Raw genomic sequence first — 14757 nt, forward strand, 5'->3', positions numbered from 1 at the left:
CTAAAATTCCAATCAGAAACCTTCAAAAAAATCAACCCACTATGAAGCACAAACATGAAACATTGTTCCTATTACTGAATGAATATACTAATTTCCAAAGTGCATATGCCTGAATGTATTTACTTTAGAGGCAAGCTTTCAAAAACTCTTTGCGTATACAGCTTGATTCCAGCATTAATACAATTTGCAATGAGCTAGCTAATGAGCTTCTGGTTTTGAACAACTTGACTCTATTTATGAAAGATTAGACCCACTGAGAATCGCATTATTCTTTTTTCATAAAGTATTTGAATCTAGCTACTGTAAGGTTGCAAAATCCTGCAGAACAGTCAGATTCAGAGATTATTTAATCAGTAATAAAATGTCATTGTAGGCAGCATAGCAGTACTTCCTAAATCCCCCGATGCATGGTCGGCTTATTTCATTAGAATCTGTGCTGGCTGTTCTCCAAAGATGCAGAACTAATGCTATCTGCAATTATCGGATTCTGTTAAGCACAGAGCATTCGACAGTTACAGTGTTAATGAATGAAGAATAGCTAAGCAAGCCTCTAATCCATTGCTCATTGTTTAAAAAAAAATTAGAGCCCAGCCCTATCATACTCAGTTATAATATGACTCAAATCAGCAGAATAAATAGCTCTGCACCTTTTCTCCCTGTGAGGCAAATGTAATGCATTGCTTGCTATTTTACAAATGAGAGGCTTTTTACTGAGAAATCCTTTGCTGAGAAATAAGTAAGATGTAAAGTTTTTTAACAAGTAAGGGTATGATATCTACCTATCATGGCCATATTCCTGCCTCTCGCAAAAATAATCTATTGATAGGAAAAGGAGAAACTAATCTAGTCTGTCACTAGAAATATCAGTGCCTTTTAATTAGCCCTCAGCAATCGTAAGTTATCATGGTGTGTATTGCACTGTGTTGATAAAGCTGTGAGGGGAAAAGACTGCAGCTAATAACTAGCTCTAAGTTCAGAATTGCAGCATGTTCCGTGAAGCTTCTGGATATTGGCACTTTCCAAGAGTGATGGAGATATGGGTCCCCTGGCAGAGAAAAAGGTGAGCTTGTGTGTAACTGGATCATGGCAAAAGACTTAAAATTTGCATTTGTAATTGCCTAATATTTGTAATTCCTAATATTTGTATTTGTATTTTTTGTAAATGGACACATTATATATCGTCAAATTTAAAATAAAAATATTAGTAATTCAAATACTTTCCTTAAGAAAAAGAGCTGAAAACTATATTTTAGAGTATATAGAGCTACTAAAAGAATTTAATTCTCTTGGGAAACAAAAGCTCCATGTGGCATTTTTTTTTACAATGCATCTCTTAACCAGACAATACTACTATTGATCAATCAAATTTAAAATATTTGTATGTTTCAAATTACATCACCATCATTAATTCTGATAGTGACAGCTAAGTTTGGCTGTGTAATGAAGCAGTCTGGTGATAAAACACAGTGGAAAAACAATGTATGTATCCTGAATATGTCCTTTTCCTGTATCTGCAGTCCATCAACCCCAATTACTCCGCTCTTTTTCCACTGATTAACAGCAGCCACAGAGAATGATATCAAAAGTGAACAGTTTGGTTACTTTTCCCCTGCAATGTCATGGTCTCCATCCTGCTGTTATCTGCTAACTGAAAACACTTTAGGCTAAAATGGGAAAACAGTTGTAGAAACCTACAAGGCAGGACACAGGTATGGCCATTAAGTGCTGTGGCTGGTTCTCATGGATGAGAAAAATAGTTATATTGTCTCACATTTACATTGGCAGCAGACTTTGGACAGCCAAAGTTGTCCTGCACAGGAACCAAAACCCTTGTCATGGAGATGCATAATTGGCAGGGCCACTGATGTCCTGGAGGGTTCCCAGCACACCCCTGCCCCAGGCCCTGGCACCCCAGAACCTGCCTGGGCCCTTCAGCCCCTGTCTGAGCTCCCATCCCACAGTGTCCAGGAAGGGTGTTGTGGTTTAGGAATGCTAATCTCCAGTTTAGTGCTCCCACTGAGCCTCTCCCAACCATGTGTTACTTTTTTTGTCCCCTTCCCTCTCCCCTCTGCATCAGGCTGGAGAGGGGAATTAGAGGCACAAAAGGTGAAGATCAGATGGAAACAGATTACTTGAGGTAAGAGCAGTTTACAGAAAATAGCAATGAGATAAGAAAAGGGATAACTAGTACCAGTATTAGTAACTAAAGGGTACAGAAGAGAGTGATTCACATGCCAAATGCTCCCTGCAGAGCCCGGCCTGACCACTGGTGCCACCCAAACTCTCCTTCTGGCTCAGAACTGGGCCTACCCAGCTGCTACCCCCGACTCGGAACCGGCAGCAGCCCAGCGCTCCTTCTGCCACGCTTACTCAACCAGAAGAGACTCCCTCCTTCCCACCTCTGGTAATCAGGTGGCACAGAACAGCCTTCAGGTCCTAGCCATGCCCCTTCCTGCAAAAATGGGCTCTCTCCTGGCCAGAACCGGGACCCAGGGTGAGCAGGGCTGGTCTGGGGCTGCTGCTGGCACCCAGGTTGCTGAGGAGCCCTGAAGGCAAGAGGCATACACAGGGCAGCTCACCAGGGTTTGGCCTGGCAGGGAAAGCCCTTCTCCCTTCAAAAAGAAATGCAAAAGAGCAAGGCTGCACCACAAGGGAGGAAAAGGCAAAATGCGAGGGTGATGGTGGCCCCCTGTAGTGAGCACAGTGCAGTCCTGCAGTGCCTGGCCTGGCTGAGCAGAGTGCTGATAACAGGTTCATGGACAGGCACATGTACAGCAAAACCTGAACCGCATCCACGCAGGAGACACAACCAGAAACAAGGCTGCAGCATGGTCCAGGGTCTATCCTGGAGTCAGCTGTGCCTGTGGAAGGAATGAAGAACAGGGCTTGAGTTTAGATGGAGCTCTTTAGCCCATGGGCTGAGGATGCTGATGAAAGTTTCAGGCCAGGCTGGACAGCGCCATTGAGGCCTATTGGTACACTCAGAGCTCTGACAGATAAGCTGCTCAAATATTAGAAAAATGTCTGTGATTTGTTATGAAAGATATGCTTGGTAATGATTACGATACCATATTTATGGTATACCATGCTTGGTAATGATTATAATACCATATTTATCCTCACTTTAATAAATTGAAACATCAAGAAGTTACAAAACCAGTTGTTTTGAGGAATTTTTTTTAGATTGTTTTAAATGGTGCTTATAAAGCTGAATAACTTCCCTAAGTGGACACCAAACAAAATGTGAGTTTTACTATGATGAGACTTTTTCTAAAGTCATATATTCATATGGAGAAAAGTCTGGTAGCTCAGTGATCACAGGTCAGCCCTGAAATTTAAATATTCTTTTTCTGGATTTTTTGCATTTTACCCATGCAGATTGCCGTGACTCAGGCTGTAGCTTTGGACAGCTGGCCCTGGAAACCATGGCCACAAAAGGAACTTCAGACTATCCCTAACCAAACATGACATGCAAATTTTTGTGGGATGAGAATCACTCTCTATAAATATAATAGCAAATAAGAATTCTGGATGTTGTGTTGTGGCATTAAGGGGATATGTGAGGAAATGTGTAGCTCCAAAAGTAGTTGCCTTTTGTCCCATTAACTAGCTCTTAAAAACACAGATGTCCCTCTTGCAGTAGTACTTCAGATAGTATAATGATTCAGCTACAGTTACAAGGCCCAAATATGCAGGAGGCATCTTTAATTTCCTCAAAACTAAGAGTTGAGAAGAACAAAACTTATTTAAAGAGAAGTTCCCCACTGAAGCGTTAGTATCCATTTGCAAGAGTCATCTGATTTAGTCTTCTTGCTTTCTTCCACACTTTGGAATTGGACATCTAAGTCTCTGATATGGCCAAAGTTTGCTTTTTTCCACATGTGACACTGTTTACAGAATAGAGAATTTAGAAGTCACCTGTAGTTTGTTACATGGCCTGAATCATCAAAAATTTTCTTTCATGAAAGAGTGTACTCTGGCTTTTCAATTTTTTAAATAGTTTAATACTTCACTGACTATTTTTGTATCTAAAGATATAAAAATAACAATAATAAAGCAAAATGTTTTTAAGCTGAAAAACTCTTATTGACTTTTCTAGCTCAGGCAATTCTTCTTGGGAACTAACATAAAGCAGCGGAACCTGGTAAAGTCAGTCATTCACTGGAAGGGGCCAGATGGAAGGGGTCCTATGGAAAGATGATGATATGTGCCATCTGCTGGGACCCCACTGCTAGAACATTCTGAGGTAAAGATTGGTGGTCACAGAATCTGCCTGAAACTGAACCTTATTAAATCAAAAGTAATTTTATCAAATTGTAGCAATAAACATCAACCAGCAAAGATAGTCTGAGCAAGTCCTTCATTGTCATAGACAGCTTGAGGTTCAAAGATTGTGGCCTGGAAACCACCACATTTCTCTGAAGGTTCAACACATCTTTTGTTATTCAGCTTCTCTCATTTTTAGCCAGAGTAGTATCAGAAATGACATTTTCTTCCCTTCTGAAAAGTAGAGACAGATTTCCCTAATTCCACACAGATATTGCAGTTGTCTTTTTTCAACCTTGAGATACATAATTGAAATTGTTTGATAATCAAAATATTTCAATGAATATGTGATTCAGATTGGTGTTCATGTTGTTTTATTTTTACTAGCCAATTCACTGGATTAAAGAGAAATGCATGAAAGGAATTCAATAGAGTAATTTTACCCAAAAACTTTACTTGATGATATATGTTAAATCAGGTATCACAGAGAAACTTACAATTTCATCCAGGCAACCAGAGCAGCTCAAATTTTTTAGCTATCAAAAATAGTGTATACACAGTATACTATGCTAAAAGTGATTTCCAGAATTGATCTGTAGAAGTCAGTGCCTTCGAAAAAATCTTAACCTTTCTGAGGTAACTAAGACACTGACTGCACTTATAAATTGCATTATTTCGCTACTTTTGGAAGCTGTTCTAAATTGTACCTGCTATTAATGATTTGTTTATATTCTTCTTGAAGTTACTGGTGCTTTAAAGAGTTATCTAAAGCACAGTTTTTGCTGGTTGAATTAAAAGCCCTTAAATGTATGTTCTTGGATTTTCAGAAAGAGTTTTTATTCTGCATGCCAGTGCTGCAGTTGCAGATTTTGATGAAGTTGTCGTGAAACAGCATCAATTGTTTTGCTGATATCAGTCAATTATTTCTACATTTTTGTTCCCTGCATATTTTGTGTTTCTCATCACAAGATCAGCCAACTTTGCTTTTAGGAGGTTTATTCTTTGTAAGTCTAGTAATACTTATCATTAATGATTCCACTGCTGTTTGGGGACCGGGAAAAGATTCTCTAGGAGACCTGTGTGTAGCTGCCTACATCTTCCTGGGAGCCTCTTTGCACAGGTGGGGTTAGAGGAAATTCAGAAACCCACCAGGAAGGTCCCTTCATGACACACAGGCCCCAGAGCAATTCTCAACAGAGGAAAGACTTTGCTGTAGAGGCTGTCTTATTCTTTTTCATCTGGCAGTGAATATTTTGGCTTGTACCAAAAGCATAAATCTTCTTTGCGCAACATGGATCATCAACTCAGAAAGGAATTTACGGTAGCCTCTGGAGAAAGTTTTTCTGTCAGTGACAAAAGGCAAAGCAGCTGGACAGACAGACTGTGCTAAGACCATTTGCTAAGCTCTAACTTAGCACTGTCTCCATGACAGCCTTAGTTGGAGCAAATGTTCAGGTCCTACTGCTCAAACAACAGTGAGCAAAGGCAGAATGAAACAACACAATAAAAGCACCACAACTATAACTCTGCATTTGACTTCCTGTAAAAACTTGTACAAACCCTATTATGAATTCTGTACTTGATGAAGCTGGGACAGCTGTTCCATCTGCAAACTAATTGGATCAAATAGGAAGGAAATTTTGCCAGAGTGAAAATTAGACTTATATTTTAGAGGCTGAAAAGTCTAAGTACCTCAAAATACTGTATTTATCTCAATTTCACAACACAGTGAATCAAACTGCTGACTTCCACGCATGCTTATGCCACAGAAAGTACAGGATTTCTGCATTAATGAGGAAACTGGACTTTCACGGAAGTATATAAAGATGAGTTTACTTAGAATACACAGCCTGCTGAGTCAATGATGCCTAACATGAGATATAACACTGCTTACAATAGTGAGACAAATATGTGAAACTTTGTGTTGGATGGAGGAATGATCAATGAGAAAGAATGATTGAGAGTCCACATTAAAATTTCAAATCACCCCAGTTTAGAAAAAAGTTCAGGGAATCTTCTGTCAAAGAGAAAATCAGAATGGGCACCCATTACATGGCAGATAAACCATCTCAAAGTAGGCATTTTACTTATTATAGCCCATATAGAATTACATCAATCCCATTAAAGTATTTCACATAATGCCTGCTGCTTCATACAATGTACTGGTATTTCATTTTAGAGCAGCAGCTATATCCACTGGGTTTGCAGGCAAGCTTATTTTCCAGCTGCTGGTGGAAAATATTTCTGCTGAACCCCCTGGTGTTTTTCCAGGCATCTTATTGCTAAGGCTAAACCAAATACATACTATCTACTACTTTACCTTGTGTTTAGCTGAGGCATTAAACATAGTATTACACTGTACTCTTGCAAACTTCATAGACTGAAGGATTTAAGATTAAATGATAGGCTTCTCTAGAAGCCTGAGAAAATTCTTGTAGACACATTGAAAACACTTATTTTCAACAGTCAACTAAGTATCAAGGCTACTTAATGATCAAATCAAGATCTGCAGACACCACAGCCTGCACACTCTTTCTTAGAAGATTTTAATCTTTGTCCTTGTCCTTCAGTGGAGTTTCTTTCCAGAGCATCTTGGCTTAATAAACACCTTTGAAGAAGGCTTCAGCACAAATAAAAGAGTACTTGTGCAGCAATCTTGAGTTCTTATCAGCTGTATAGTGATCAGGTGAAGGAATAATTTATTTCAATCAGCAACACCTGTTTTTATAATTGCTCAAGTGATTATAATTCAATAATAAAAAGCCAATTTAACTATCTTTACTCAGATATTAACCTCTGATATACAGCATTAGAATGAAATTGCCATTGGTTAAATTCCCTTAACAATTGCTATCATACATTTATCCTATTTTGGCCTGGTTTGTTTATATTTCTCTTGTTATTTGAGTTTTCTTTTAAGAATAAATATGTTCACACATTCTCAGTTGGAAGACCCCCACTGCTATCCATTTTCAACCATAGCTAAATATGTTTAATCTCTCAAAAGGTTCAATTATTTTAATTTTTCTTCATAGCTATCTTTTTATGATTTGCCATTTTCAGACCAGCATTACCTTTTACATAATTCAACTGGTGATTTCCTATAATACCCAGATCCATTTCTGCAAACCCCTGCTTAGCCAGGTATTCTCCCTCCATTTTTTGTGCCCTTTTTCTTCCCAATCAATATCAATACTTGTGGTTGTTCTAAATGAACTGCAGCCAGTCTTTTTTTCTAGGTGTTCCTCCATTTTGTCAAGATTGTTTGTATTCCAAGCCTGCATTTCTCCATTTTTGAAGTAATTCCCAGCTTTGTGTTGCATGTTTTTTAACTTTGCAGGCTCTCCATTTCATCTTCTATATCTCTAATAAAAATATTGAATGCTAAGCGGTCCAAGAGATATTTACTGCAGATCTGTTCTTAGCACAACTCATCATTCTATCTACAAAATTAATATTAATTACTTAACCACTAAGATAACACATTTCCTTCTTTTTCTTTTTGAATGAGATTTTTATTCTGAAAACAGAAGCAAAGGTAAGTCTGTGATTTCTACCATGCTACCACCACCTTCTTCCTTCAGAAATTAAATGAGGAATTTGTATTTTTAAGTTTCTGGCATTTCCCTCTCTTCTTTGGGTTCTCAAAATTAATAATAAATCTTTTTGTGACAGCCAACTGACCCAGAGTAGTCCAGAGTGGATGCTTTTTGGCATAGCTGATCTGAAAACTGCCAAATATATTCTGTCAAACCTGCTCTAGTAACCTGTTTCAGTCTTTATCTCAGATCTGTTAGCCATTGGCTTGCAGCTGTGAAGAGAAAAGAAAAAAAAAAGACACAAGAAATGAAACATGCTGCTGTTCTCAGTCTCATTTACCCATTTCATTAATTATTCTCCAGCAACCAGACTGAAACTTTTTTGATCATCTGCTTTGCACTGATAGTTCACAGAAAATACAAGATATTACTCATATCTCACATAGGCATTTCTAATTTTAACTGTATGTACTTAAACTATTTTTTATGGTTGTTCTTACTAACCTGACCTGGTTTCTACCTTCTCTATGCTCTTTTTTTTTTTATCTCTTCAACTTTTGTTCTCAACATGATGGAGAATGAAGTCACTCATTTTGGACACCCAGTACTGAAAGGCATACAGTGACAGCATATTTTCCTCCTTTTGTTTCGTGATGAGAGAAGCCTTCATGCTGACAATGCATCCAACCAGCAACCAGGATTAGTGTTGTATGATCCTACAGGAAAATTACTGTGTAACTGATTTGCTCTGGCACCAACCAGGAGGGGAGGAGCCCAGCTGCCCGGGGACATCCTCATCTCCATGGTGCCACCTTCTGACTGGCACGGGACAGCCGGCTCCAGGGCTGGAGTATCCCTGCCAGGGAAAGGGATCGGCCCCTTGGGAGCACGTCGGCCTGAGGATGGGGACATGTGGGTGTGAGAGTCAAAAAGGAGCCCTTGGGAGCTCGATCTGGCTTGTACACAGCGTTCTGTGATGCACACAGAACATTCTAGGGGGGTCTTCCAGCCTACTGGGCTCTAAGGCTCTAAGGCTCAAGCACTCTGCAAGTGCTGGTTGTCAGGTTTTTGTCGTGTTTGAATTACCAGAAATGAAAGAACTACCTGGAAAGTGAATATTTTAAAGTATTTTAAAATTTATTTCACAGGAAAAAAAAGCCCACCTCTGTTCATATCATTTCCAGGTTAATTTACAGTATGATGACAGCAGGACTAATAGACTAAAATGTCGCTAATAGTTTTATTCTTCATGGATGGAGAAATGGTAGAGTTGATATTGAAGACTTTCCCAGTGACTTACCACTGCTCCCAAGCACCTTATACAGAGATGAAAGCAGACACAAATCACTCTTTCATCAGTATGAAATGTATGTCTTGTGCTCTTGGCTTAATTTCTTTGTCCCTTTTCTCTTTTTATTTCCATTTATTTAACCTTACTTATAAGTCCACAGGAGACTGCAGACCTGGGATGAATATTACACACTGACTCAAATCCTTCCTTGGTACTTGAGTCCTAGGAAGGGAAATACCACAAATACCTACTGACACAGGTATTGGAAACCAGGAGAATCTATTCATTTTTCTTACATGCTGCACTGCTCCTCTATGTACCTGACCAAAGGGGACTCAGAAATAGGGTCCTGCCCATTAATGGGCTCTCTTGCTTATTGATGACTCAAAACTTTAAGGCAGATATGCTGAAGATTCATAAGGAAAATATAACCTGTCTCAGTCTACCTTGACTTCTAATACTCCTCAAAACGTTAGGGTTACTGGATTAACTTTAGGAAAAATCATTAGAGTATTATACCTCTAGCACTCCTAAATGTTTTGCTGAGAAGCTTAAAAATAATTAAAAGTATAAAAATGAACAGATATGTCTCTAAGATAGTGTGGGGAAAAGAATCTGATGGAAGAGTTACTCTTCAGAGAAACTGTTCCTCTTCATAGTAGGGCTCTCTTAACTCTTCTGAAATGAATTAAAGAATATTTGAATTACAAAGCTGAATGAATTAAAGAAAAATTCCTCACATTGTATGCTGTAAAAGATAATTTTCCTCTGACCTTTCTCTTATAAGGTTTAGTTACAAATGGCTTGCTTTGAGAAATTGATACCTGATACTCTAGATGTCAATTGTTTTGTTTTGTTCTGACGTTTCAAATAATTGTGTATTGTTGCCCATTCTAAGGGCATAATGCTTACAAGGCACAAGGCTTGAAGAAACCAGGGGACTTGGGCTCTCTGTCCAACAAAACAGTGCTGCAGGGAGAATAGCCTAGCAGTAAGCAGCCTTGACAAATTCTAAAAAATTAAAACTATTCAAGAGGCTTTTCTTTTTGTTCATTTGCCTAGTTTTAAAATGATATTCTCAGTGGAGATATCTGGAACACCGCCTGTTTGCATCTACATGAGGCAAAAATTCTGTCATATTATTTCAACAGAGTTGAATCTGATTGAACAGGAAAGGTACTTTGGTATATGACTTAATCAAATATATTTGGGTTTTTTGGCTATGACTATATTGTCTTCCCCTCCATAGAGAGCTGTCCAAAGCTGCCATTTTGGGAATATTGCAACACATTATTGTGGAGCACATAAAGAATATATTTTCAATCGCATGGCATTGTGGGTTTTTTTTGTTGTTTTCTCCAGGTCAGTTGCTAACTTTGCTCAGTAATAGATCAGTGAAAGTACACGAACAGGGTGCATAGCAAAACATTCCTGCACAGGTTTACTCACACAAGGTTTCTTTGTCTTACAGTCAATCTGTAAAGAAAGAGAAAATGGTTTATTATGAAGCTAAATAGAGATGATTTCGTGGTTCCCAAAAATATGATTTTTACCATGTGTGTTTTTTTCTTGAAGAGAGTGCCAAGGTCTTCGGCAAAAATACATTTGTAAGCTTCTCTTAAAGAATAAGTAAAGAAATCAACCCAGAAATACTGTTGTTTCTGCTCAGAAACTTGCTGAGTTTTCCAGGTCACAGAAGACCATTTCCTGTCAGTACAAGAAGAGAGCTAAACCACTGATTTGTTTATGGGTGAATAAAAATACTATGGCTGTAAAGAGCTTTGCTTGTGGCGAGGGGGGGAATGGGGGAAGTCCAGGAGTTGCTGGGGATTTTTTCTCCTTCTAAAATAAAATCATGGTATTTATGTGCTTGTTTCACCAGTAAGTAACTGCCTTTAGTACACCTTCAGGTTTTGGAATAAAATCCTGCTTTAATAACTGTTACCTGTCCACTGTAACAAAGTGGTTACAGAAGCAATTATTTATAACCAGACTTAGACTTCATTTGCTGAGGTCTGAGCTGTCTCTTTGACTTCCCTAAGCAGGGAAAACATAAAATCTTGAGCTTCAGATTCCTTCACATGCAGATTATGGGACAATTGTCACCTTTGGGATTTGCAGAGGGCTCCTAGGAAAGATAGTGCTTTGGTTTTAGGAAGCTGTGTTTCCTGGTTTTAAGAAGCTTCATAGTTTTCAACTGTAGATGGAAGGAGAGTAGAAATGTGGCTGTATGGGTATGCCTGGAACCTTTACTTTTCCCATCACATAAAGCATACTGGTTAAGTTGTGGTTTAGTTATGTACATTATGGAAGGACTAGACCTACTTGATAATATGTCCCTGTAAACATCAAAGTAAAATATACTGGTCCTAAATAGGGCATTGATAGAGCAATTGTAATCTGAAATGAGACATCAGTCTGAGTCAGTTTGTGGGGTTTTGTGCATGGATTTAAAAGAAAGAAAAAAGCTGAGATGCAGGAATGATTAATGGAAGTTAATCCAGAAATGTTGCCTTGCAGCATTCTAAGCAAGAAGAGAGGACTGATTCAGCCTCTGCAGTTTTGTATGCAAATTGCTCTTGCAAAGGAAGGGAGATTGCTTTTGACAACTTGACTCTAGCAGTGCTGCAAGGCACCTAGAACGGTCCTACTTTCTATTTCCTCCAGTTCCTTATATTCCTTGAGGTGTTGATAATGAAAGACTCATGCCCAAACTGAATGCAGCTCATGTTGACAGAGACAGCAAATACACATGGTAGCTTTCATATTTCTCTGTCAAATCGTTTGACTTTTTTTCATGCCTTTTCCATAGGGCAAACTGTGAAACAACATATAATTTCTGTCACCTGTTTGAGATTTCAGCAGTGGGGTTACAAAAAATGTGCAAGACTCCAGAAAAATATTCAGAAAATGGTGTTTGAATGATCTTTGAACTCTCTTTAAGCTTCAAAGGAACTGCCACACTTTCTCTGTAACCTCAGTAATTGCTGATTAAAAAAAAAAAAAGCAGATTTGAGAAAGAAATCATGCAATCTAGAAACATACTTTCCATCTGTGTATTGAGGCTGAAATCCAAAATAGGCCAGCTGGTCATAGCACAGCTCACATATTCACAGTATCTGTCCTCTGAATAAGTCATTTCATCATAAACTGTGGAAAGCAAAAAGCAGAGTCTTAGCTTCTCTGATTTTTTCCCCCTCTATTTGACACTCAAAGGACTGGCAGACACTAAAAGATTCCTCTCTGATGTTAAATTTGATATCGTCATTGCATTTTATTTGCTGCTCAAATATGTCTTTTTAAAACCGTGTGATCCAGGATGTGGAGTGGAATGTTTGTTGTGGCAAATGCCTCTCTTCATTGGAGCAGTTTGGTCTGGCAGTGCTCCCAGTTGCTGTAGATTTAGCAAGTAAGTTGTGCACAAACCCTTGATTTTTGTTCTTGCTTTTTGTGGCACTCTACATCTTAAGAACTCCTGCAGTTTTTGGAACTAGGATGTAGTGTCTTTCAGTATCTACATTTTATATCTAATCAACAGGGACTGCTCCTAGCAAACTAGAAATTCCTCTTAAAGCAATGGAAAATCTCTCCTTTATTTCCCTCCTCATCACTGATTTTGCTATGGCGAGCAGACACTCTGCTCAGGGGTTGCAACCTTCCCGCTCCTTCCCTGGGCTGGAATGGTTTGAACCAGTGCTTGTCACTCTGTTCTGAAAGCTTTTAGATAAAAAAATGGAGATGATGTGTCAGGTGAGGGAGGAGGGATGAAAGGTAAAAACTGTAGTAGTAGTAGTACTGCAGGATCATGAAAGGGAAGTTAGTCGCAGTAGTTTATGAAGAAATCTAAATCAGTTTTGACCAGACACAATGGATAGGGAGTCAGTGACCAAGCTCTATCTGAAATATAACCACTGAAGGAAAATTACACCTGAAGGAAAATTACACATTCTGCTGCTTTACTATTTTTTCTGATTTTACATTCTTCAAGTATGAATAATCTGGACAGACTGTGTTTAAAGTGCTTTCTCTACCTAATGGCCAAACTTTTTGGCTACTTCAGTGACGAAAAGCATGAAGCTGCTGTCTGCAGCAAATGGATATTAGGTTGGGGGTGGGAACATGTGCAAAAGAATGCCTACTTTCACAAAAGTAATCAAAACCCTTTCTGCATGTATAGTGCAATTTCCATGCACCCATATTATGCCTCCATGCCTAAATAACTACAGCACAGCCTTACCCTGGGCACTCAGAAGAACACCATTATGCTTTGTAATTGCAGCTGTGTGTTAATAGGATTCCTTCTCCTCATTAAAAATGGTGTTCACTCTAATTGTATGGCCTTTTCTGTACTCTATAAAGGACATCAACTTGTTCCATTAACTTTTTTTTCTTTTTAATAAGAGAATGTCTCCTTTGGTGATTAATTGCAAAAGTGCATTTATTTGATGCAGATTTACTGGCATTACAGAATCACTTAGAAAGAGCATTATAGAATCACTTAGGAACCTTTGGAGGTCTCTAGTCCAATACCCAACTTTAGCAGGACTGTCTCCAAAAATAGAGCAGGTTGTTTAGGGCCTTGTCCATGAGCATTTGAATATCTCCAAGGATTAAGGTTCTACATCCTTTCTAGGCTACCTGATCCTGTGCTTGACTCTTCACCATGCAGACTTTTTTTTTCCTAAATCTAGTTGAGATTTCCCTTGTTGCAACTGGTGTCCATTGCCTTTTGTCTTATTATTATGCATCTCCAAAAAGAGTCTGTCTTCTCTATAACAACTCATTACTTATTTATGCTGCAATTGTTTACAGAGCTGCATGAATGGCTGCTGAAGAGACACAGATACTCTGAAAAGCTGTCAGCCTGAAATAAACAAAATCAGAACCTGCTGGGCAGAGGCTTCTGCAGGTCAGGAAAGAGGTACAGCTGGTCTGAGCAGCCAAATGAAGTGGTGATGGTCTTACCTGGGAATACAAAAAGAAAGCTGGTATAGCTACCAGCCATGCTTCTCTATGGCTCTGCTTGCTCACAATTAGACAAAATATTCCCTTGTGCTTGTTGTGTGAGAATTGTCTCACTAGTCCCACATAATAGCTTTTCCAAAAGGTAGCAAATAGTAACTTGGAAAAACTTGGTCCTTAATGAACCCTGATGGTTCATTATGAACCTTCATAATGAAGGTCTTACTGGGAGTCTAGAAGGGCTCCTTCTCTTCTGTGTGGTTTTGGGTGGGTTTTTCCTTAGTGAAAATAAATGCAATTGTTCAAAACAATTGGAAATGTGTGTGAGCTGTACTTGTCCATTTCATTTGTTCTTAACCCATGGTGGACACACCGGAGCACATCCTGCTCACCGCACTGCTCACTCCACCTGGGCAGGCATGTCCTGTGCTAGTTCTAATGTGAAAACTAGAGAAGAGTGAAAGTCCCTCCTTTGGACTTTATACCTCCTTGTGGTACAAAGTTTCACACAGGGTTGGTGTTGGTACTGGACAACTGATTCCTGAGATAAGGTCTGAGGTCTGAGTCTCTCTGGAATGCAGGTGGAACAGAGGTCTCTGTGCATTCTCCCATATCTCTGGTCTCAGTCTCTGTGGTCTGGCTCATATTGTGCTCCTTCCTCATTCATACCTCCATGGCAAGATACGTGCTACAAGCACC

At 39.0% G+C, this 14757-nt stretch overlaps 1 long non-coding RNA gene across 1 annotated transcript; it reads left to right on the forward strand.

The window, feature by feature from the left end:
• The first annotated feature begins 604 nt into the window (after window positions 1-604).
• LOC143694790 (uncharacterized) lies at window positions 605-14369 on the forward strand. The gene is made up of 3 exons (XR_013183508.1): window positions 605-1060; window positions 4100-4246; window positions 8383-14369. It is a non-coding gene; the product is annotated as an uncharacterized LOC143694790 (long non-coding RNA).
• Window positions 14370-14757: the final 388 nt, after the last annotated feature.

Source organism: Agelaius phoeniceus, chromosome 1 (assembly GCF_051311805.1).
Source record: "Agelaius phoeniceus isolate bAgePho1 chromosome 1, bAgePho1.hap1, whole genome shotgun sequence".
Classification (NCBI taxonomy): domain Eukaryota; kingdom Metazoa; phylum Chordata; class Aves; order Passeriformes; family Icteridae; genus Agelaius; species Agelaius phoeniceus.